Here is a 24,251-nt window from a genome sequence, read left to right as displayed (position 1 = left end):
ACTGCAACAACTCAATAAATTAGGGGAGTAGCAAGCACTATCAATAATCCTTGCCTTTGCTGTTGTTGCCTCACGGCCTGGTGGCCATTAACTGATTTTTGCTGGTTTCACCATCAGTTTACATTTCAAAGTGTTTTAAGTGTTTATTATGTTTTTGTCAACTGTAAAGGTAAATTAGAGAAAACTAAAAGTCTTTAATATTTGAACTAAAAAAGAAGCTGTTAGTTTGCTAAGACAGGAGTGAGCTACAAAGTTAAAACTATAGTACAATGAGTTTGAGTAATTGTAAAGGATTCTTGTTTAAAAATTCTGTGGCAGCTTAGCTCTGAGGGAGAAAGAGGGGTGCATTAAGTAGAGAGGTTGAGGAGGTAGAATTAGGGTGGGGGTCAGGAGTCATTGTGGGCCAGGGGTCGGAGATTGCAGTGTGGGGCCATGAGACCTAAGGTGGTCTTTGAGGTCAGCATGATGCCACCATGGAAAGATGGTGTCTGGTCACCTTGGTCCAAAATTGGGTGGTCGGAAAGTAAACAGGGCAGGCGGGGAGCTGGTAGACTGTAACTCGAGGCTTAAAATTGGGTAGCTGCAAATGAGCCGGGTTGGTTGGGTTAGGAGACCCCTGCCAAGAGACATGAAGGCCCTTGGCGACTCACATCAGGTGAAGAACCTGAAAATTGGAATTGAAACAATTGATAAAAGGGAAAAATAGCTGAAAAGCTATTTTAAAAAACCCAAAATGATGTGGGATCTCTGCCACAGCTTCACCACTGGTGGGAAGCTTACAACAATAGCGTGCCAGGCAGATAGACTTTTCATATTATAAAAGTGTTGAGATAACTTTTTTCCATTATAAAACATTGACATGTTGAGATAGACTTTTGCCATTATAAAATGTTGACATAAAAACTGACAAAAAAAATCATGACTCAGGAAGTAAGGTTATGTGGACAGGAGGCTTGTGGCCTATGCAAATTTTTAATAATAGAGATAACAGAAAAAAAGGAATGAGTTAGAGGCCAGAATCTAATGAGGGATTTGAATTATTTATGTGCAGAACATTGAATATATGAGAATAAGTTACAGGCAAAAATCTAACTGTGGGGTTTGAATGGCTTATATATAGATTAACAGATGGAGTAATGGGCAATGGTTGGTATATAAAAATCTTTGACCTTTTCTTGCCTAACACCTCTTGTTTTTCACATTGATATGTTAAACCTAATAGTTAAAGAAATTTGTGTGTACACTTCACCCACTGTGGAGGTGGGAAATTAATGAGGTGTGATTAGTCTACACAGATTACAGTGGTTCTTAAAGAGATTCTTCAGAAAATCGCCTTCAGGCAATGTGGCACAGTGTAACATTTGTTGAGCAGTTTTCCCCACAGTTATTTGAATCTAGCCCATAAATTTCTTTAAACATAAACCTCTAGTTTTGTTGTCATCATGTTGTTGAGTTTGTTGAATGAAAGATAGGATCTGTTTCTGCAGCGATGGGGGAACAGAGTAGGACTCATTAATATATTTTCTGGACAATTTGACCGTCACACCTCACTGTGTCCCCTCACAGTGCCTTGTATCATTGTTAACACCTGATATGCTTTACATGTCAAGCCATCAGCAAGAGGCCAGCTTGCTCAGTATGGTCACCAGGAGCTGATCTGCAATCACTCAAGGAGGTAAGGAATCTTACAACACCAGGTTATAGTCCAACAGTTTTATTTGAATTTTCAAATAAAACTGTTGGACTATAACCTGGTGTTGTAAGATTCCTTACATTTGTCCACCCCAGTCCATCACCGGCATCTCCACATCATGGCTCAAGGAGGTAGGAGAGACTGTGAGTTGGAACAGCGCTGTAGGTAATAACATCAATCCAGAACAGCCTGGAATTTCAGTGGTTATCGTTTGACTAGGAGTACTTAAAGCGCAGGTGAGAATAAATATAATAAAAGAGAATATTAAGAGAAACTAGAAAATCTCTGTGCACTTAACCTTCAAACCCAATTTTTGTAGAGTAATATTGTTTTGGCTGGGTGGCAGTGGTTCTTTGTGTGTGCTCAGCTCCTCCTCTCACTGACAGTATTCATTCCAAGCGCTTGCATAAGGAACAATTGACCTGTCATTTCAGCTCTCTTCACAGGACCATGTTGTAAGCAGCAACAGATAAAATGCCAGGATGATTTGGAAGGATCAATCAAAGCTGTCGCTCTAAAGGCTGGAGGGATTGATGGGGTGGTTTGTACTATTGTTTTGCAGTGTCAGGGCACAAATTAATTATATGCCTCTGCACAGAAAAAGGTTGGATCATAGAGAATCTGATAACTCAGATGTGTTAACAGCTTCCTCACACAGCACTATTACACAATTGTATCTAAACACAGCTACCTCCAATATTCTGAAATGTCCCATACACATTCATAATTTATAATGTTAGACCTCATACACCATCTTGTAATAATCAAGTAATCTGATTGGTTGAGAGACTGCACATTTAAGCAGAGTAAAAGCTGGTATTCACAGAATGAGTTTAGAAGAAATTAAATACTGTGTGAATTCTTTTTTTAAACGTGTTATTCCGACTTTCTTCTTTCCTGAAGGTGCTAACGCCTTGCTGTCATACAGTTTCACAAGACCAGATATCCTCTGGTATCTCACTCAAGTAACTATTCTTCATGTGTGAGCCTAAAGAATGAATGTTGACATGCTATTTGACCATGAAAATCTAAAATCAGATGGAAGATGAGGCTTTATACAAGGTTCAGATAGGGCAGACTCTGAATTCTACAGTCCAGCCTGATCCTGTTCTTAGCAAAAGTTCACACAGCAGTAATTTGATAGCCTGCGGAAGCTGAAGCTCTGGCTCAGTTTCTGCCTTCCAGTCCAGGGACACTAGAATCAATTGTAGTGTTTCAACTGAGATCAGCTAACTGAGTACAATCCTGGAATTAAATATGGCACCTTCTGCTTAGTGTTGCATCAGGTAGTGCCTTTATCCATAGACCATTTGAGAAGCCAAAGCAACTGGTTTTGCCTTATTTTTTGGCCTGTCTGGATAGTGATCAAGAGCAGGAAACCACAGTGATTTTCCCTTCCTAAGCTAGAGTAGAGGTGTTAAAATTGGATAGCCATATGATAAAGGATTGACTGCTACAACCTGATCTTAAGTTGTTTCCAAGCCTTTATCCACAGATTCCCCTTACACTCCACACCCAAGCTAAGCTCTCCTATAAAAAGGATACAAGAGAGTCCCCAATTGATACTCACCACCTGAATACAATTAACACTAATTGATATAAATCACACAATTAACAACAGGGATCAAATGTAGCACATCAACTGCTATCCGAGTGGAGACCAGCTATCTCAGCACAGACAAGGCATCAATTTTGTGACTTTTGTTCATAAGGCTCAGTTCTATACTAGACAGTGCATTTACCAACTATGCTATCAGGGAATGGGCTTCATTGACCAGAAACTTAACTGGACCAGCCACATAAATACTGTGGCTACAAAAGCAGGTCAGATGCTGGGTATTCTGAGGCGAGTGACTCACCTCCTGACTCCCCAAAGCCTTTCCACCATCTACAAGGCACAAGTCAGGAGTGTGATGGAATACTCTCCACTTGCCTGGGTGAATGCAGCTCCAACAACACTCAAGAAGTTCGACACCATCCAGGACAAAGCAGCCCGCTTGATTGGTACCCCATCCACCACCCTAAACTTTCACTCTCCACCGGCGCACCGTGGCTGCAGTGTGTACTATCTACAGGGTGCACTGCAGCAACATGCCAAGGCTTCTTCGACAGCACTTCCCATAGAAACATAGAACAGGAGTAGGCCATTCGGCCCTTCGAGCCTGCTCCACCATTCAATATGATCATGGTTGATCCTCTATCTCAATATCATATTCCCGCTCTCTCCCCATACTCCTTAATGCCTTTTGTGTCGAGAAGTCTATCTAGCTCCTTCTTAAATCTAGTTCCTTCTTAAAAATATACTCCCATACCTGCAACCTCTACCACCTAGAAGGACAAGGGCAGCAGGCACATGGGAACAACACCACCTACACGTTCCCTTCCAAGCCACACACCATCCCGACTTGGAAATATATTGCCATTCCTTCATCGTCGCTGGGTCAAAATCCCTACCTAACAGCGCTGTGGGAGAACCTTCACCACACGGACTGCAGCGGTTCAAGAAGGCAGCTCACCACCACCTTCTCAAGGGCAATTAGGGATGGGCAAAAAATGCTGGTCTTGTCAGTGACGCCCACATCCTATGAATGAATTTTTAAAAATTCTATGTGCCACTGACTGTGTATAATTCAACAACAACTTGTATTTATATTGCACTTTAACAGAAAACTTCCTAATGCACTTCTCAGAGGTGTTTTTTATTTATTCGTTCATGGGATGTGGGTGTCGCTGGCAAGGCCAGCATTTATTGCCCATCCCTAATTGCCCTTGAGAAGGTGATGGTGAGCCGCCTTCTTGAAATACTGCAGTCTGTGTGGTGAAGGTTCTACCACAGTGCTGTTAGGAAGGGAGTTCCGGGATTTTGACCCAGTGACGATGAAGGAACGGCGATATATTTTCAAGTCAGGATGGTATGTGACTTGGAGGGGAATATGCAGGTGGTGTTGTTCCCATGTGCCTGCTGCCCTTGTCCTTCTAGGTGGTAGAGGTTGCGGGTTTGGGAGGTGCTGTTGAAGAAGCCTTGGCGAGTTGCTGCAGTGCATCCTGTGGATGGTACACACTGCAGACACAGTGCACCGGTGGTGAAGGGAGTGAATGTTTAGGGTGGTGGATGGGGTGCCAATCAAGCGGGCTGCTTTGTCCTGGATGGTATCAAGCTTCTTGAGTGTTGTTGGAGCTGCACTCATCCAGGCAAGTGGAGCGTATTCCATCACACTCCTGACTTGTGCCTTGTAGATGGTGGAAAGGCTTTGGGGAGTCAGGAGGTGAGTCACTCGCCGCAGAATACCCAGCCTCTGACCTGCTGTTGTAGCCACAGTATTTATATGGCTGGTCCAGTTAAGTTTTTGGTCAATGGTGAGCCCCAGGATGTTGATGGTGGGGGATTCGGCGATGGTAATGCCATTGAATGTCAAGGGGAGGTGGTTAGACTCTCTCTTGTTGGAGATGGTCATTGCCTGGCACTTGTCTGGCGCGAATGTTACTTGCCACTTATCAGTCCAAGCCTGGATGTTGTCCAGGTCTTGCTGCATGCGGGCACAGACTGCTTCATTATCTGAGGGGTTGCGAATGGAACTGAACACCGTACAATCATCAGCGAACATCCCCATTTTTGACCTTATGATGAAGGGAAGGTCATTGATGAAGCAGCTGAAGATGGTTGGGCCTAGGACACTGCCCTGAGGAACTCCTGCAGCAATATCCTAGGGCTGAGATGATTGGCCTCCAACAACCACTACCATCTTCCTTTGTGCTAGGTATGACTCCAGCCACTGGAGAGATTTCCCCCTGATTCCCATTGACTTCAATTTTACTTGGGCTCCTTGGTGGCACGCTAGGTCAAATGCTGCCTTGATGTCAAGGGCAGCCACTCTCACCTCACCTCTGGAATTCAGCTCTTTTGTCCATGTTTGGACCAAGGCTGTAATGAGTTCTCTAGCCGAGTGGTCCTGGCAGAACCCAAACTGAGCATCAGTGAGCAGGTTATTGGTGAGTAAGTGTCGCTTGATAGCACTGTTGACGACACCTTCCATCACTTTGCTGACGATGGAGTGTAGACTGATGGGGCGGTAATTGGCCGGATTGGATTTGTCCTGCTTTTTGTGGACAGGATATACCTGGGCAATTTTCTGCGTTGTCAGGTAGATGCCAGTGTTGTAGCTGTACTGGAACAATTTGGCTAGAGGTGTGGCTAGTTCTGGAGCACAAGTCTTCAGCATTACAGCCGGAATGTTGTCGGGGCCCATAGCCTTTGCTGTATCCAATGCACTCAGCCGTTTCTTGATATCACGTGGACTGAATCGAATTGGCTGAAGACTGGCTTCTGTGATTGTGGGGATATCGGGAGGAGGCCGAGATGGATCATCCACTCGGCTGAGGATGGGGATGTTTAGAAAGCCTCCTCCTCCCGTTAGTTGTTTAACTGTCCACCACCATGCACGACTGGATGTGGCAGGACTGCAGAGCTTTGATCTGATCCGTTGGTTGTGGAATCGCTTAGCTCTGTCTATAGCATGTTGCTTCCGTTGTTTAGCATGCGTGTAGTCCTGAGTTGTAGCTTCACCAGGTTGGCACCTCATTTTTAGGTATGCCTGGTGCTACTCCTGGCATTCTCCTCTTCACTCCTCATTGAACCAGCGTTGATCCCCTGGCTTGTTGGTAATGGTAGAGTGAGGAATATGCCGGGCCATGAGGATACAAATTGTGGTGGAATACAATTCTGCTGCTGCTGATGGCCCACAGCGCCTCATGGATGCCCAGTTTTGAGCTGCTAGATCTGTTCTGAATCTGTCCCATTTAGCACGGTGATAGCGCCACACAACACGTTGGATGGTGTCCTCAGTGTGAAGATGGGGCTTCGTCTCCACGAGGACTGTGCAGTGGTCACTCCTACCAATACTGGCATGGACAGATGCATCTGACAAAAATGGATGCCAAGCCAAAGATGGAAATATCAGGAGGATGAACTTACTCCATCATTAAACAGGCTGGATTATCCAATATAATATAGTAATGAATCAGTAGGATTCATAATTGGTTGCAATATTATTTGCCAGCAATTAAAGATTTGAATGATTTCTACTACCTATTGACAGTGAATGCCTGGTAAATGATGCCCATACTGGAGTGCAATTGGCTGTCAGTTATAGCCCCAGGGCTGATACTCCACACACTGGTATTGATACTTCACAATGCCTAACTATATTGTCATGCATAAGAATATATCTTCTGCGTGCAACCTTGAGCTACCTATGGCTCCCCACTTCAAGGCCTCTTCCCATTCCCACTCTTGTTCCAATTGGCTTTATTCCAGTGAAGCTGAACATAAGATTCAGGAATAATGGGGTCGATTTTTACTCTCGGACAGGAATGTGGCCTAGTGAGCAGCCAGCCCATCCAGAAGCAATATCGGAGGCTAAGCCACTTTTAATGGTCGGTGCTCATTAGCATGCTGCTTGCCGGCTTCCTGACCAAAACGGCCTGGAAATCGGTGGGAAGTAGCTGCCGGTAGTTAAAATCAGGTGGCTCAGATGCCTCCGCTGGGTACCCAGAGGAATGGGCTCCGGCACAACGAATATATATATATATATATATATATAGAACTCGGGGAGGGGGATTGCGGTCGGGGGAGGGTGAAGTCTGGGGAAGGGAGGCCCAAGATTTCCTTGTGGGCCCCAGAGGAACATTCCTGCGCCTCCTGGTCCACAGGAAACCTATGAAAAATTTTAAAAATTCAACTGACCTGGGTCTCTTCTGGCCCCAGATCCAGACAGCTTTGGCCTGGTCACCACTATATTCTCATTTTCAAACCTGTTATAATTTCATATCTGACTCCCAGATATCCCATGTTTTGCATTTCTCCCATTTTCTTGCATTTCCCCAGTTCCTTTGCTGCTCATACATCCTTTGTTTCTTTAATGTCTTAATGCTTCTGTCTATCACTTGAATGAGATCATTTGTAACATCATTCCATTAATGCTACCTCTCTGTATTTGTTTTTTATATATATTTATTTGTACCCCCCACCCACACTTAATCTGATGGTATTGATATGCCTGCCTACCACACCTAAAGTGTAAACTTGTCTGTTCTGTCCACAGATGCTCATTGACCTGCTGTGTGTTTCCAGAATTTGTTACAGATTTCCAACATTTGCAGTATTTCGTTTTTTCCTTTCATTATATGGTTAGTTGACTACACAGGAATATAAATTCCATTGTGCAGTAATCTCATGCTTTTAGTTCTGCAGCTGCCATCTTGTGAAGACCTTTGGCAAAGTCATATGCTGCCCTACTACTTCCGCTACTTCCGGTACTACCATTATTTTCAAACTGATGCAGTTGAAAGTTTTATCTGGTACTATAATGGCTTTTTAGAAAAATATATAAAAAGTTATAATTTGAATTATATAAATTATTTCAAATTTTGGCATCAGTGTGGATTTCATTGAATCTTTCAGTAAAGCAAAACGTAAGCTTTTTAGTAGCAATTCTGAAAGAATTAAATGCGATGACTTTTTTGTATCGTTGGCAATTTCTAAACTTCTATTTAGAATGCAGATCAACAACAGGGTACGGTAGCATACTGGACTAGTAATCCAGAGGCCTGGACTAATGATCCAGAGTTAAGTGTTCAAATCCCACCACGGCAGCTGGGGAATTTAAATTCAATTCATTAACTAAAATCTGGAATTAAAAAAACAGTATCAGTAATGGTGGCCATGAAACTACCGGATTGTTGTAAAAACCCATCTAGTTCACTAATGTCCTTTAGGGAAGGAGACCTGCTTTTCTTACCCGGTCTGGCCTATATGTGACTCCAGACCCACAGCAATGTGGTTGATTCTTAATCGCCCTCTGAAATGGCCCAGCAAGCCAATCAGTTGTCACCACCACCTTCTCAAGGGCAGTTAAGGATCGGCTATAAATGCTGGCCTTGCTAGCGACGCCCACATCCTATGAATGAATAAAAAACAGCAACAACTTACACTCATACAGTTGCTTTAGTACAGTGGAACATCCCAAGGTACTTCATAAGGGAGATTTGGGACACCACGCGGGCATAAGGAGGAGTTAGGGGAGGTGACTAAAAGCATGATTGTGAGGAGTTGTAGTAGGTTGGAGGGATTTAGGAAGAGAATTCCAAAGTGCAGGATAAAATGGCTGGAGGCTCTGGCATCAATGGTGAAGCAGAAGGAGATGAGAGAACGTACAGTAGACCAGAGTTAGAAGAAAAAAGGATGCAAATGGCATGTAAGGCTGGACGAGGTTGCAGAGATAAGGGGAAAGGATTTATAAATGAGGATGAGGGTTTTGAATACAACGTGGTGGGGATGGGGATGAAAATGGAGACAGGGAAGGGTACAGGATATGTTTGTTACCAAAAAGCTTCCACTGGCGCACAGGTGTGATAGGTGAACAGGACTTAGTATGGAATAAGTAGTATGTAGATGGTGGAGTTGACGATAAATTGGAGCTTATGTAGGGTAGAGTTCTGGAGGCTAGTGTGGAGAGCAATGAATAAGTTAACTCTGGAAATGACAAAAGCATGGATGAGGGTTTCAGTGTTGGTGGGGATGAGGTGAGGATGGAGGCAGACAATGTTATGAAAGTGGAAATAGGCGATCCTGATCACAGACTGGCTCTGGGGTTCAGCTCTGAGTTCAACAAGACAGCGAGCTTTCACACCTGAGCAGATAACTAGGAAGGGAAATGGAATCATGGGGTTGAGATGCAGAGTTTCTGGTGGGAACAAAACAGGATAGCCTAGAAATTAGATTGCGCAGCACTCATTTTTCAGGTGAGAAATGGATGCTGAAGGGTCCAATATGGCATGTGGCGTGCGCTGGCTCATTCCACACCAGGTATGCACCAAATACCATATTGGTTTGGTGCCCGTCTGAAACTGGCATTAGGCCCATGGCCTATGCAAATTGGGGGCCTAATGCCTATTTCAGGCCCCTTTGCAAAATTGGTTCCCAACTGACGGCAGCATGCGGTGTGCATGCTGCGGTCAGTTTTCTCAGGCGAAAAGCAGCCAAACCAGCAGCCTTTAAAGGGACCGCTGGAGGCTGCCAGCAAAAAGATAAGTAAACTTACCTGAATATTAAAACTGTGAGCCGCTGTTAGCCCCCACTCACCCTCTGCTCGATTGCCTCCTCCCCACGCCCCTTGCCCGGCATCTCAGCTTGCCAATCTAGATGGAGAGGTAGAGATTGGTATCGTCAGAAGCGGAACCCGTGCTTACAGATAATGTCACCAAGAGGCAGTGTGTAGCTGGGGGCAAATGATTGCAGGATGTCAGAAGTAACAATGTGGGCATAAGAGGAGAAGGCATTGCAGGACATGGACTAGCTATGTTGGTATAGTGGACCCATGAAAGGGCATTGCCATTGAGGTGGATCATGATGAAGGAAGATGAAGTAGTCAACTGTACCAAATAACAGTTTTAAAAATGCATAATTTCAGAAACATATGGCACAGAAAGCAGAGTAAGTCCCATTAAAAGTTAACTCTAAAAAGGGAGGTATGGAGAGATGACACCCCTACCTAGACCCTGCATTCAGACCTGCTTTAGGTTTGTTTTCTTCCCATCGCAGAAGGTAGCAACCCTGGCTGGCAGGAGCGAAGATCCTGAGAGATTCAGTTGCTGAAGGAATTCAAATTCTAGGCCACTTTCTGATATCACAAGTATAGGACTCTGAATTGCAATGTGATTCTGGACTCTTGACACAGGCACGGTGGGGCGAATGGCCTCCTTCTGTGCTGTATCATTCTCTAACAATCTCCTTATTTCTTTGCGCTGCAGTACGTCAGCAGTGACTCTCCACCCCTGTACATTCCAATAAAAACAACTGTGATTCTTCTGCAGGATAACTCACTGACCCCAGAGGAAGAGGAATTAACTTTAACCTGATTCCAAAGCTGGATCTGTAGCTGTATTTTGGGAACTTGAAATCTGCATCTATGCAGCCAAAAGGATAGGATTGGGCGTAGCTGCAATGTTTCTATGGATAAATCACCTACCGACGCTGTCTGGGCTCACGTATGAAGAATGCATTTTCTCTCAGACTAGCCGTCTGATAGAGGGAAAGGCTGGGGTATGTTTAGGGTGTACAATCAATGCCTTGCTGCTGGTGATATTAACACACTGGTATTGTTTACCTGGCACCATCTGTCCAATTGCACTGCTTATCAGCCTGCAGACAGATTCAGGCCATTAAGTGCTTGTCTGATGTGAGTGTAATGCAGCATCCTGCCAGTTTGCACAAGGAAAATGCTCACAGCCTGTGCAACGCACGTAACTGTCTCACATCACATGCACTTTATTGGAATTTACTCATCTGTTCTACCTTTCTCTCAGTGCAGTAATAGAATCAGCAGATGGTGCCAGGACTGTTAACAACACTGGATGCTTTATAAATAATGTCTAATCACAATATCCTGCAGTTCTGTTTGAATGAAATCTATTTTCTATGTTTTACATTAGCACCTTTGAACAGTCAGACTATTCTTGTCTTTCTTTGGGGTTTAATTTCCTCTGGTAGTGCAAAAATTAATGCATTTGTTTAAAATTACTTTGTGCGATATTTTAGCACAGCCATTAATATGCCACTTGTGTAGAACTGAACGTTCTGGAGTTTGCAGCACCTGACACAAGTGGGAACAATAAACAGGACTAAACCAGCATGAAGTCACCCTTTCAAGAACCCATTGGTCACTCTTCAATAACTGACTGACTCTCACATTCTTTTCATTGTTCTGGTTTGAGCATTCTGCACACAGGTACCTGATTACCACAATGTGCTTTCTTCTTGTGAGGGATCAAGGACAAACGGTTTCACTGCTGACTCATGGGCAAAACTTTCAACTTCGGCCGCCGGTTTAAAATGGGCGGTAGCTGATCGGCCGCCCGTCATACATCCCCGCCGAAGGTGGAAGTTTTGGCCTATGTGAAGAGGCTCCTCTCCATTCATTCTCTTTGAAGTAAAGAAGAAACTGAGAATGGATAGGGGAAGGGACACTTTACGGTTGATGTGCAGTGGTGATTCTGGACTCTACTGTTGAAAGTAATGTGTAATGTGAACTCCTAGTAAAAGAATAAGACTGCTCTGAGATCTCACCATTTTAAGAGGAATCATTCTGGATAATTATGGAACGATGCAGAATGATCCCAACACTTGGCGAGTGGGAATTTGTAGGGGGTGGTCGTGTGTGTCAGCTTCACCTCTGACTTCTGAGCGGTCCGAATCGCTCCCACTCCCTGGGTTCTAGACCTTGGACTTATTTGGGGGTTGTGACAAAGTGCAGCAGACAACTGATTTTGGTGCAAGAAACTTTGACCTTTATTCAAGAGAGGAAATACAACACAACAATCTTAACACTCTAATAAAATGGGGAACACTTCAGTACACGCGAGGGAAATTACAGTAGAAAGATACCTCACCCCTCCCAAATCCCACTGTACTAGTTAGGTTGGACTCTAAAGGACCAGGGATAATGCTCACCAAACGAAACCTTGACAGTAATTCACCCAGAGGTAAGTCAGAAATAGATTGTAGAGTGGAAACTTTGCGGATCTTCGGTTTTCTCCCGAGTTGGTTTTTCTTTGGTCGCGGTGGCTCAATATTACCCGGTTGGTTGGTGGTAATATTCGGTTGGTTGTTTCGTAAGGCCCTTGTTGCCGCGAGGTGTCTGATGGTCACTGGGACTGTTGCTCAGGTTTCTTCTTGTGTGTCGGCCTGCTTCTAGAGCTGCTGTCCTTCCCTGTCGAACTGCTTTCCTTGTTGTCTGCTGGAAACTGCTCTTCTTTCCAGACACAGGCAGAACCAAGACAAGCAGCCCACCAGAGCCAGCAAGCCAGAGAGAGAGAGAGCTTTCGCCTTGTGGATGTCTCTCTTACAATGGTCTGTTTAAAACAGTTCTTACAAAGTTCTTTGATGGCTTTTTGATGTTCCCAATCATATTGCAAATTGCTTCTCCCAATGTGTCATTGTTTTAATTCTGATTTAGAGCTTGTCACATAAGGCTTCCTTTTGTATCCAACGTCCTAGGTGTTGATGGTTTTGCTTTAAACAAAGGCATGGCCCTACCATGTCTGGAAAAAGTTGCCTCTTTCAATTGGAGTGATTGTCGACCCCCTGCGGTCGGTTGTGCATTAAAACAGAGACGTACCTATCCTTCCATCTTAGGATTTTAGTCAGGGTCCAAAGTTTTTCCATACTCAGGGAAAAGGTGAATTTCTTTAGGATTTTTCTCTGAGTTTATTGGGGATCTGTGAATTTTGAGAATCTTACAGAAGGGACACTTTACGGTTGATGTGCAGTGGTGATTCTGGACTCTACTGTGGAAAGTAATGTGTAATGTGAACTCCTAGTAAAAGAATAAGACTGCTCTGAGATCTCACCATTTTAAGAGGAATCATTCTGGATAACTATGGAACGATGCAGAATGATCCCAACACTTGGCGAGTGGGACCATCTTGAATTATTTTTCAGATTGTCTCACAGAACCTGGCAAGTGGGGAACATCCTGTGGAATTTATTCAGGGTCTCTCAAAGAGCCCAGTGAATGGGGAATATTCTGTCATGATTATTTAGAATTCTCCATGGAGCCTGGAGAGCATGAATATGCAACAGTATTTGCTAAGAGTCTTTCTCAAAGATTGATGAGTAAAAGAATATCCTGTAGCATTTATTCAACATCTCACAGATTAAGGAATACATTGCAGTATTTCTATGTTATTAATACAGGATACAGTAGGTTGTCTACTATTAAAAGTACAGTGACATAGTATATTATAAATGCAGAATAGGGCATCTCATGAATTTCAGAGGATACAATGTTTTTTGTACATGCTGATTGCAGAAATATTGTACAGTGCAAAATTTGTATTAGAATGTAAGATTTTTCAGGATCAGGAAAACATGTCACTTTTGATAAATCAATCCAATCTATCCACCTTCTCAGCATATCCCTCAATTAGTTCTCTCTCCAGAAATACAGTTTGCTCTTGAACTCATTGATACAGTCCGCTTTGATAGTCTTCCCTGGTAACTTATTCCACAACTTTATTTCCCTTTCAGTGAAAAAGAGCTGCTGTCTTCCCATCTTACTCCAAACTATCTAATTTTTAATTTTTGCATCTAGGCCTTCCGTCTTATGTTAAGTCCAGAACTGCACAGGGACAGAACAATTAAAAAAAAATACTGTGTGCATACATTAAACTAGCCCACTGATGCATATGTAGGGTGGTTTTTTTACGTGCACCAATCAGCCAACCGACTTTTGCAATCTGATATTTGATTATCAAAATTACAGGGTTGCCACCCCCGGAAATGGACTATCCAGTTCAAAACTGCATGGATAATAACTCTAATGTTCTCTAGTAGTTGAACCCTTTGCAAAGTAAGTCATTTGTCAATTCTGTTAAAAATCTTGAAATCTTCAATTAGATCACCTTGAAGCCTCCTCTTTTTCAAAGAAAACCAGCTCAGCTACAAATATCTCAAAGCATAACGCAGCTGGAGCAGAGATACGATCAGTAATGGGGTCAGTCTTTTTCTCTCACTGTGATATTTGTACCTCGGATCTCCTTTAAAAGTATCGGCTATGGGTTCAAATCCAGCCCAGACTGATGGTTAAGAGCTTTCTCTATCTGTTGGCTGTAGGGCCCTTTGTGAACTAAGATTGCAGTGGACATGGGCCCAAAGCAAAAAAAAACTTCCAACCACTGGAATTCAGCACTAATTAGTGCTAAGTTGGCAATCTCACCCAGAAAGTTGATGGCTGTTTGGTCAAAAAGAAAAATATCACACTGTTGCAACAGAGGTGCTCTTCCGAGGCTGAAGTTGAGACACATTGTTGGAGCAGTGTAAAGGAAGCTTTACTCTTCTTTTTACCTGTGCTATACTTGACCTTGGAATGCTTGATGGGATAGCGCGGAGGAGCTTTGCCCTTCATCTGATCTGTGCTATACTTGTCCTAGAGCACGTAATGCTTACACTAGAGCGCCAAACTCCTGAATTGGAGCCTTGCTTAGAGGATGCGCTTATTGGGAATTCACGGATACTGCAACCCCCCCACCCCCCATGATTTTCCATCCATTAATTTTAATGGATGGACAATTAAGGTTTGGGCATGAATTCCAAAATATGTCCCTGTAGTTAAGATCCCCCTGCTGGAGGGCACATTCAGAAAATCAGTCCTTAGATGCTTGAAATGGAGAGTGTTCTATATCATCCCTCCTTTTGATGAGCATAAAACTCACATTTTTTAAATGCCCGTGAACAGAGGCTATTTATTTAGTAAAGAAATAGATTGTTATAGAATAATATTCAGTTCTTTAAGGCAGGAATTCATTGTTATAAGCTGGTTACAGTGATGCCTTTTTTCCTAAATGCATCGCACAAAACATGGTTCTGCAAACGTGACTAATGATTCAATTTGTGAGTACAGTATGTAAATAGAGATTGGATAGAGCTGGCCTTTGATCATGCTTTGATCTTTGTGATAGTGACCCCTGGTGGTGCGATTTTCCCTGGAGGGCTGTGGTTAATTCACACTAAGTGAGCTGGTACTTCTTCAAGGCAATCGATGTTCAATCTTTACTCATTCCTGAAAGGGAAATAATGCAGTGCTGCATATGAAATAACTTAATGACACAGTCTCCTGTTCTGTCAGCTAGTGGAGTGATTGAAGGATGCATAGAATGTGATAGCGGATCAAAGGCATTGCAGAAAACAAATGACAAACATCTATGCAAAGACAGCATTGTCCATTACGTATCATATATCTACTTAAAAGGGGCTGCTTGCCACTATTTGATGGGCATTGTATTCATTATGAAGTGATGTGTCTTGAAATTAAATGATACTCATCTTTTTTTCTTGTATTCAATTTACTCCCCATCTCTTCCAAAGGTGCAGCCTCATGCTAAGGTACAGTTCCATGGAACTGGCCGCCTCTCAGTACCTCTTCTAAGTGGCCAACCTTCATGTGTGAGTCTAGACAGGTATATATGGATGAGCTGGGGGCGGCATCACAGTCAAGCCTCATCCTAACTTCAGCAAACATCCACAGCGGCACACATTCCACCAATGGGGATGATCCCATTTGATTTTCCCACTCCCTAGGCCAGAGGCATTAAGGCCAATTTTAGTACCCCTATTGGTGCCCTGGCTGACATTAACTAACTTAGTACAGACCATCACCGGCATCGCCACATCATTAGTACAGACCTGGTATGGAACCTGGGATCTTCCCATCTGGTCCTAGTAAATGAGACCATCATTTACCCTACTTCCATTCTGTCTGTGAATTTATACTCTTTTTTTGAGCAACTACTGCGCTTGTCAGTTCTTGACATTGCAGTTGCGGACTGCCATTATGCTCCATAAAAGAGCATCAAGCGTTTCCGTCACAAGAATTAATAACCATGCCATAATTTATGAAGAAATAAATTTGTAGATGATTATTGTTCAAGTTCTACAGTTCCTTCAGTCCCACCTCACTGTTTTGTTTTCCTTTAAGAACTTGGGAATTCAAGGCACTAAGTCCCACAGTCAATTAGCACATTGACCTTGTACTTCAGGGAACTGAGTGCAAACTCAGCCCAAATTGATTGGTTGAAATTCTCCCCTTGCTACTTGCTGTAAGTATTCTATGTGAAATGAATCTGGAGTAATCCTGGGTACACAACAGGAGGCTGCTCCTAACTTGGCACAAATTGCCAATCTCAATGAAAGGCCACAAAGACAGCCCTATGTTTGACATGAAAGGTGCAGTAGAAGTGTTCTTTTGAGGTTAGGTTTAAGGGACATAGCTAGGGAAGACTAGAGGGAGGTTTATTGTTAAACTAACTCATGCTATACCTGATCTGCTAGTGCTTAAAGGGAAATATAGAGCATGCTTTACTCATTATTTACTCTGTACTGCATTTGACCTGCGAGTGTTGATGGAATAATATAGAGGGCGCTTTACTTTGCATCGAATTTTGGTAGAAACACTAGGTGAAAAACTGTAAACAATTTTCATTCATGTCATTTACCTTGCATTGATTGACAGGCTGATTGCAAGGTAAGAGATATTGTAACTATTATAATTACTAGAATGTCAGTGAGACCATGGTTGACATTCTTATTACTGACACTGTCAGTGTGTGATAGCGGACATTACACGGAGGAGGCAGGCTAATGAGGCTAAAGAGTAGGGCTGTGTAAATGGAGATACCAGTGAGCTATTTCCTAGGTCAGCTGATCCCAGGATGGATAGGGTCAAATGAGAACCTGGCGAATCTTATGATGAGAATTGAGACAGTGCAGTTCCCAGGAATAGAACTCAGGGATAGGAGGGGGATCATCAGCAAACTTCTAGTATTGGCAAAACTGTATAGAAAGGGGATTTTTTTCTGAGTGATTTCGATGTTTTCACTCATGTGTAGGTTTTTGAAAGCTTGGGAATAATTTCAAGCAGAGAAATCACCCTCTGCATTGCCCTACCAAGTACTTGCAGGTCAGGTATAGCAAAGAGTAAATAATGAGTAAAGCACCTCCTTAAGCATCCCAGGTCTGGTACAGCACAGGTTAGATGCGTAATAAAGCTCCCTCAATTCTGCCTCAGCTGGGTGCCTTAATCCTAGTACTGGGATGAAGTGATGCGCTTTTTGATTTGTGCACACATTCCCATTGGATCAATCTCATTGGAAGCCTAAGAAGGTGAAAGAATTTTAGCTTTCCATTATGGCATGTCTTTAGTCAGATCAGTGTCTTCAAGATTCCTTTGACTACTGTCAGCTTTGCAGACTGGAACATAATAGAGTACCAAGAAAAGGTAACTTGGGCCATCAACCCCAACAGTCTTCCAACAGTCTCCACTGTACTGGGCTCTTCCCAATTTATTTATTCTCCTGAGTGACAGAAACCACAGGGAAAACTGGCAGGAAGAGAGAACTCTGTGAAGCTTCTCCCTGCCCTTCCCGAAAGTAATGGACTGAAACTCCAGGATCTCAGTCTAATATCACAATTAGGGTTGCCAATTCACCCGGATTGTCTGGGTGTCTCCCGGAGTGGAAGATTGATCTCCTGGACAGTACTGCTACTGTCAACCCAGGAGAAAAGTACTTCGCATTTGCAGTTTGCGCCTGTGCACCTATGTACTTCTTGCACTACGGCTGCTGGTGCAAAACACTTCTCGCATCCTGCCCCTCTATCATCCCTCCTTCCTAGTGCTTGTGGCTCCACAGACATAGCTGTCTGTCTTCTGTTGACAGGCTCCCAGCCATTCCTTGCTTCCTATTTTAGGAGACAACCTAGAATTTTCTCGTAGCTGACCCCACCCTGACGTCGTAACTTAGTTGGAAGTGTTGTGTGATTCATCAATTAAATTTTTCTAGTCAAGATTGAGGTAACAAATTGTTTCCAAAGTTTCTACTGGATTCAAAAATTGCAAAAAAAAAGGTTTTGTGGATGCTTAAAAGCAACTAGCATTACTGAGAATGTTTTGGCATGAAATTGCAGGAACTTCTAGTTAATGATCTTGAATTAGCACTTTTTTTCTCAATTGGAATGGATGCCTCAAGTAAGGGATATTATAAGTTTTTCCCTGTAGTTAGTTATTTTTCATGGACTGAAAGGGTTAAATATGGCTTACATGATTTTTATCATGATAGTGACGAGATAAGTAATGCCTTTGCTGCAAGCATTTCAAACATTATAAAAGAAAACGGCCTTAGAATAAACTGCATCTTGTCCTATGTAGCTGATAATGCCTCAGTCAATTTTGGGGAACAGAGGTCAGTTTACCAGCAGCTGAAACAAAAGAATGACAGAATGATACAGGTTGGATGGAAGTGCCATCTTATTCATAATTGTTTTAAAAACATCCAAAAGCTTTGGGTTTGTCTGTTTTATTCTGAAGGTGTATAGTGAGTTTTCCTCCACTAAAAGAATAGAATCTCTCAGTTCATTTTTCAACTTTGTAGAAATGAAGAATAAGGAACTTCTGCATCATGTCTCATCAAGATGGCTACCTGTTCTGCCTGCAGTGGAACAAATCCTACAGTGCTGGCCTGCATTAAAAGCAAATTTCATTTCAGAGGGGGAAGAAGAATGTGCCATGATTATATGGGAAGTATTCAGTGAGGATGATGAGGAGTCTGCTCCTCTTTGTTACATTCACTTTATGCGCAACCAGATGGCAGTATTTCATGAAGTACTCAAATGCTAGAATGCAGTGATGCCTCCTGTGCAGAAGTAAACTTAGGTAACGGAAGGTCCTTGTTCTAAACTAAGAGAAGGAAAAAGGACAAGTTCGATGAATGATCAACTCAAGCTATTTTGCACAATGTCTCTCTATCGAATAGTAGAAAATTTGAGGAGGAAGTAGATAAGGCATTATCAAGATGCATCGCTTATCTTGAGAAATGTTATGATTTCAAGACATCTGTTTTCAAACAAATATCATTCTTCCCACTGGACAATGAAGTGAAATTATCCAACATTGAGAAATTGGTTGAAGATCTTCATATTGATTTTGATAAGTTATATGATGAATGATGCATTTTACAGCAAATAAGAGGAGAAATAACTTCAAAGGAACAAAAAATTGATCAAAGATGGGTGGAAGTTTTCAAATCAATACCACAGCATGAAAACAACCACATTTTAAAATCTTTCATGCTTTTAATTACAGTCTCAAATGCAAACCTAACTTTGGAGCAAAAAAAGGAACCAATTATGGGAAAGTCTCGTGAAATCAGAGTTACAGATGCAACTGAAATATAGTACGTCTTGCGTTGACTTTTATAAATTTGTCAAGAGGTCTCCACAGTTGCTGAAAGCAGCAAGAAACCAACTTAAGTACAGATTTAAGAAAGAAACTATAAGCAAAGACACTCAACTACAGGGGACCCAACTTTTATATGGTACATGCAATAACATTTGCAAATGGCGAACAAAGGTCATGTGATCAAGCATCACGTAATCAAATATCATGTGATGGAACATCTACGATCGAATGTCATATGATCAAACCTCCAGGAATATGTCCAACCAGAATTGACAACCTTAATCACAATCTACTCCATCTAACTTTGACCAGTTCCATTCCACAGATAGCAGTCTCATGCTTCCACCAGCACAAAATAGTAGTGTTCCATAGAGTATTTGGTTATCTCTGTTACACTTACAACATTCAATCCTGCTTTTCATTAAACGTTTTGGAGAAATATTGTGCTCATTAAGAATGTTAGTGTTGGTTAGCGAAGCACATGTTGCATCATTTTTGTACAGATTAAGCAGTCCCAAGTCAGGTACAGCACAGTAAAGCTCTCTTTATACTGTCCCCAAACACTTCCAGGTTAAGCAGAGTAAAACTCCCTCTATACTGCCCACAAATACTTCCAGGTCAGGTACAGCGTAGTAAAGCTCTCTCTACACTGTCCACAAACACTCCAAGGCCAAGTATAGCAGAAGAACTATGCATCTATTTTGCCCCAACAATATGCTTTAGCTTCAATTTTTGACGAGCACTCCTACTATACCTTTTTCTCCCAATATCCCCTTTGTATTTTCATCCCAGTACAGAGGAAGTTGTGAATGGAAAAGCCCTGACAAAGGGATCCATAGTTAGAGGCCTGTTGTTTGTTTTAATGTCTCACCTTGCCTTTTGGGCTTTAATCTCCCCAAACTCCTTCCTGTCTCACTCACCCCTTCCACTGCCAACCCCAATCCTGCCAGTAAATCAACAATCACCGGCCTTGCCATATAAGCTTCCAGAATGTTTTCTAATTCGCAAACAAGACCCTTGCCATTCACAACCTCATTGTGGTTGATTCTATTGACATATTGGCACTGACAGAAACATGGGCCCCGGGCAGTGGTGTATTCCTCATTAAGGAAATCTCTCTGCCTGGCTGCCCCAAAGAAAGCACCATGGCAGTGGTGCGGCTCTTATTACCAAGTCGTACCTTGGCCTTTCTGGTACCTTCTCCTCCTTTAAGCACCTCACCCTCCTTCACCCCTCGCCACTCTTTTAAAATTCTCATTGTTCAGCACCACCCCCACAAGCCCCATGTTGACTTCCTTATTGAAATGTTCTCCATTCTCTCCCCTAACCTCCTCTCCTCTGGCTTCACCACCCTCTTCTTGTTCCTTAATCTTACCCTTGTCCTACCCACATCATTGGCCACCGTTGGCCTCATCACTTTCAGCTTCTCTTCACCTGAGCTCTCAATCACTGGCAAGGTAATCTCTGACCACTTCCTTGTCTCTTTCAGCATCCACATCCTCCTGCAGGCTTTCAATCCCACTTTCCTCACCATTTGACCATCAAAAAACTCTTCCCCCAGCTTCCTAAAAAATTCACAAATTTTCAACTGTCTCTTCTGGCTTCCACTCATCACAACACTTCTACTTTCGACACCTTTGTTCCCAGCAAATCAAACACTGTTGTCAACTGTTGTTTCCCTGGTATATCCCCAATGTTGCTCCCTCAAGGGAGAGAATTGCAACCTTGAGCATATCTGATGCAAAATTGGCCTAATCATCAATTGGCCAATCTAGTTTGGCATGTCAAACATTAATTAACTTTTCTCAGTCAAACCCACCAATTACTTCAGGATCACCCTAGAAGGACAAACCCAGAATTTCTATTCAGTTATTATCAGTCACCTCCTTAATCCACTTCCCCTCTATCACCACCATCTTCACCTCAAATATCAATTACGAGGAACTCATGGATTACTTTGTCTCCATCTGTGTAACTAACTCCTTTCCTCCCACCCCCAGCTCTCAACTTCCCTCAGCTCCCACCCACTCTAGACCCGGACCTCCATCTTTTCTCATCCATATTACCCTCTGCCATCTCTAACCACCGCTCCCTCAATCCCCTCCCACTCATCTCCTAGTCATTGAAATCCCCTTTCTGGTTCCCACGCTAACTGACATCACCAATGGTTCTGTTTCCTCAGGCGTCGTTCCTTTCCTCTTCAAAACCACAGTCATTACTTCCTGCTCAGGAAAGCGATCCTAGATCAAGCCGTCCTCTCCAACTACCGCCCTGTCTCTAACCACCTTTTCCTCTCTAAGGTCCTTGAATATGTCATCACCTCCCAGCTCAATGTCCATCTCTCCAAAAACTTTCTGCTTTAATCCCTCCAGTCTAACATCCGCCCTTTTCACAGCATCAAATTGGCCCTAGCCAAAGCCACGTGACAGATACAAGTTGCTGCTCACAGATGAAAGTCCCACATCCATGATTTGTCCAACGATGACAACTCTACCACTGTGGCCACGAGGATGGGTGAATGAGCAACTTCTAGGCCGTAGACAATGCCCATTTGAAGCTACCACACACACGAGTGGCAAGCAGTGACTTTCTCTGATGGTCCTTCCTTTCCTGAACTCAGTTTGGCATAGTTAAGCCTGGAAATTCAACAGTGAGAGTAATTGCAGGAATGGACCTAGGTCCCAGTGCTCCATGCAGTATGGTGTGTTGGTGCATTGGTGCTTCAATCTGTGGTACCACCACACACCCCAAACTGAATTATAATTAACTACCACTGCTGTGACAGCATGAATAGAAACAGTGAGGCTGTAAGCAGTATTCCACGTTGATGATGTCACAACTTCAGGAGTAACATGAAATGATTGCTTCCAGTCTGCCTCAAACTAGCAATTTTAAAACATTAACCACAGCAACAAGGAGGCAACTAAGAGACATGGATAAGTATATACAGATGAACCTTCGTACCCTTATGGAATTATAGTTCAATGGAGAACATTTGCTTTTTAGGCACACAAATTAAATCTGTCAGTGAAAGGTAGTCAGAGATATGCACTATAAAATGGGGTGATGGCAGGTCAGAATAAGAGAGAAAACAGACAGGAGGCAAAGGCCGCAAGTTTAATTAGAGAAAGATTTGGAGAGGGATATGACTGCATATGTGTCTGAGGTATGCTGAAAACTGTTTTAGCTCATGATTTATTTTCAGTTGGTTACATTTGGGATTTGTGCTTTAGGGTGTAATAAAAGGCAATATCTCCATGATGATACTGAATAGAACTTAATGATTCTCTGTGATGACCAGGAAAAAATAAATCACTGTAGTATTCTGCTTCCAGTGATGTAGATGCCAGACACCCACTTGCATTAAACATGGGAAGACTTTGAGAGCACCTCTGATGGCTCAGTGAATAAATAACTTGGAATCATAGAAAGGAGGCCATCCACGCTGGCTGTATGCAAGATCGATCCAGCTAGTCCAACTCCCCTGTCCTATCCCTTTTTCCTTTCAAGTATTATCCAGTTCCTTTTCAAAGGCCATGATTGAATCTGCCTCGGGCAGTGCATTCCAGATCCTAACCACTCGCTGTGTAAAAAAGATTTTCCTTATGTCATCTTTGGTTCTTTTGCCAATTACCTTAAATCTGTGTCCTCTGGTTCTTGACCCATCCACCAATGAGAACATTTTCTCTCTATCTACTCTATCTAGACCTTTCATGATTTTGAATGCCTCTATCAAATCTCCTCGCAACCGTCTCTGTTCCAACGAGAACAACCCCAGCTTCTCCAGTCTATCCACGTAACTAAAGTCCCTTATCCCTGGAATCATTCTAGTAAATCTCTTCTGCAGCCTCTCTAAGGCCTTCACATCTTTTCTAAAGTGTGGTGCCCAGAACTGAACACAATACTCCAGTTGTGGTGGAACCAGTGTTTTATAAAAGTTCATCATGACTTCCATACTTTTGTATTCTATGCCTCTATTTATAAAGCCCAGGATTCCGTATGCATTTTTAACCACTTTCTCAACCTGCCCTGCCACCTTCAATGATTTGTGCACAACTTGGTATGATACTGAGTCACACAAAGCAGGAAATCTCAGAATCAATCTCTGGTTGAGTTAACTGATCTCAGCAGGGGTGGGAGTAAGGATGCTACAATTGTCCTTGGGCAAGGGAGAGGGAAAAAAAAATTAGTCAGTGTTCCCACTCCTAATTACTATCCATGACTCCTGCTGTATAGTGAGTGTGTGTGAATGTTGAGCAGGGACAGAAACAACTTCAATTGTGATGCTGCCAACACTCAAGGCCAGAACTTCCATGGACCCTTTTGAAGGGCCGGAAGTGCGACTAGGTGGCACTTCCCCCTGTTGCTTTGTTCTGTTGCTGTCCTCATCCCAAATCCTAGCGACGGGGTCATTTAAGTATTTAGAGTGGGTACTCCACAACTGTAGTGGCACAACAGAGATACCTACCCTACTGAAGTGGCAGAGGGGGGCACCTTAGGCCCTTACCAGGTGTAAGCCTTGGCTCAATGGTAGCACTCTCATTTCTGAGTCTGAGGTTATGGGTTCAAGCCCCACATCAGGATTGAGCACATAATGTAGGCTGACACTTCAGTGCAGTACTGAGGGAATGCTGCACTGTCAGAGGTGCCAATTTATGGATGAGATGTTAAACCTGTCTGCCCTCTCTGATGAATGCAAATGATTCAATGGCAGTATTTGAAGAAAAGCAGGGGAGTTCTCGTGGAGTCCTGACCAACATTGATCCTTCAAC

The sequence above is a fragment of the Heptranchias perlo genome, chromosome 15 (genome assembly GCF_035084215.1).
Source record: "Heptranchias perlo isolate sHepPer1 chromosome 15, sHepPer1.hap1, whole genome shotgun sequence".
NCBI lineage: Eukaryota > Metazoa > Chordata > Chondrichthyes > Hexanchiformes > Hexanchidae > Heptranchias > Heptranchias perlo.
The sequence above is the reverse complement of the archived record's forward strand: the minus strand, read 5'-3'. Positions refer to the sequence as shown.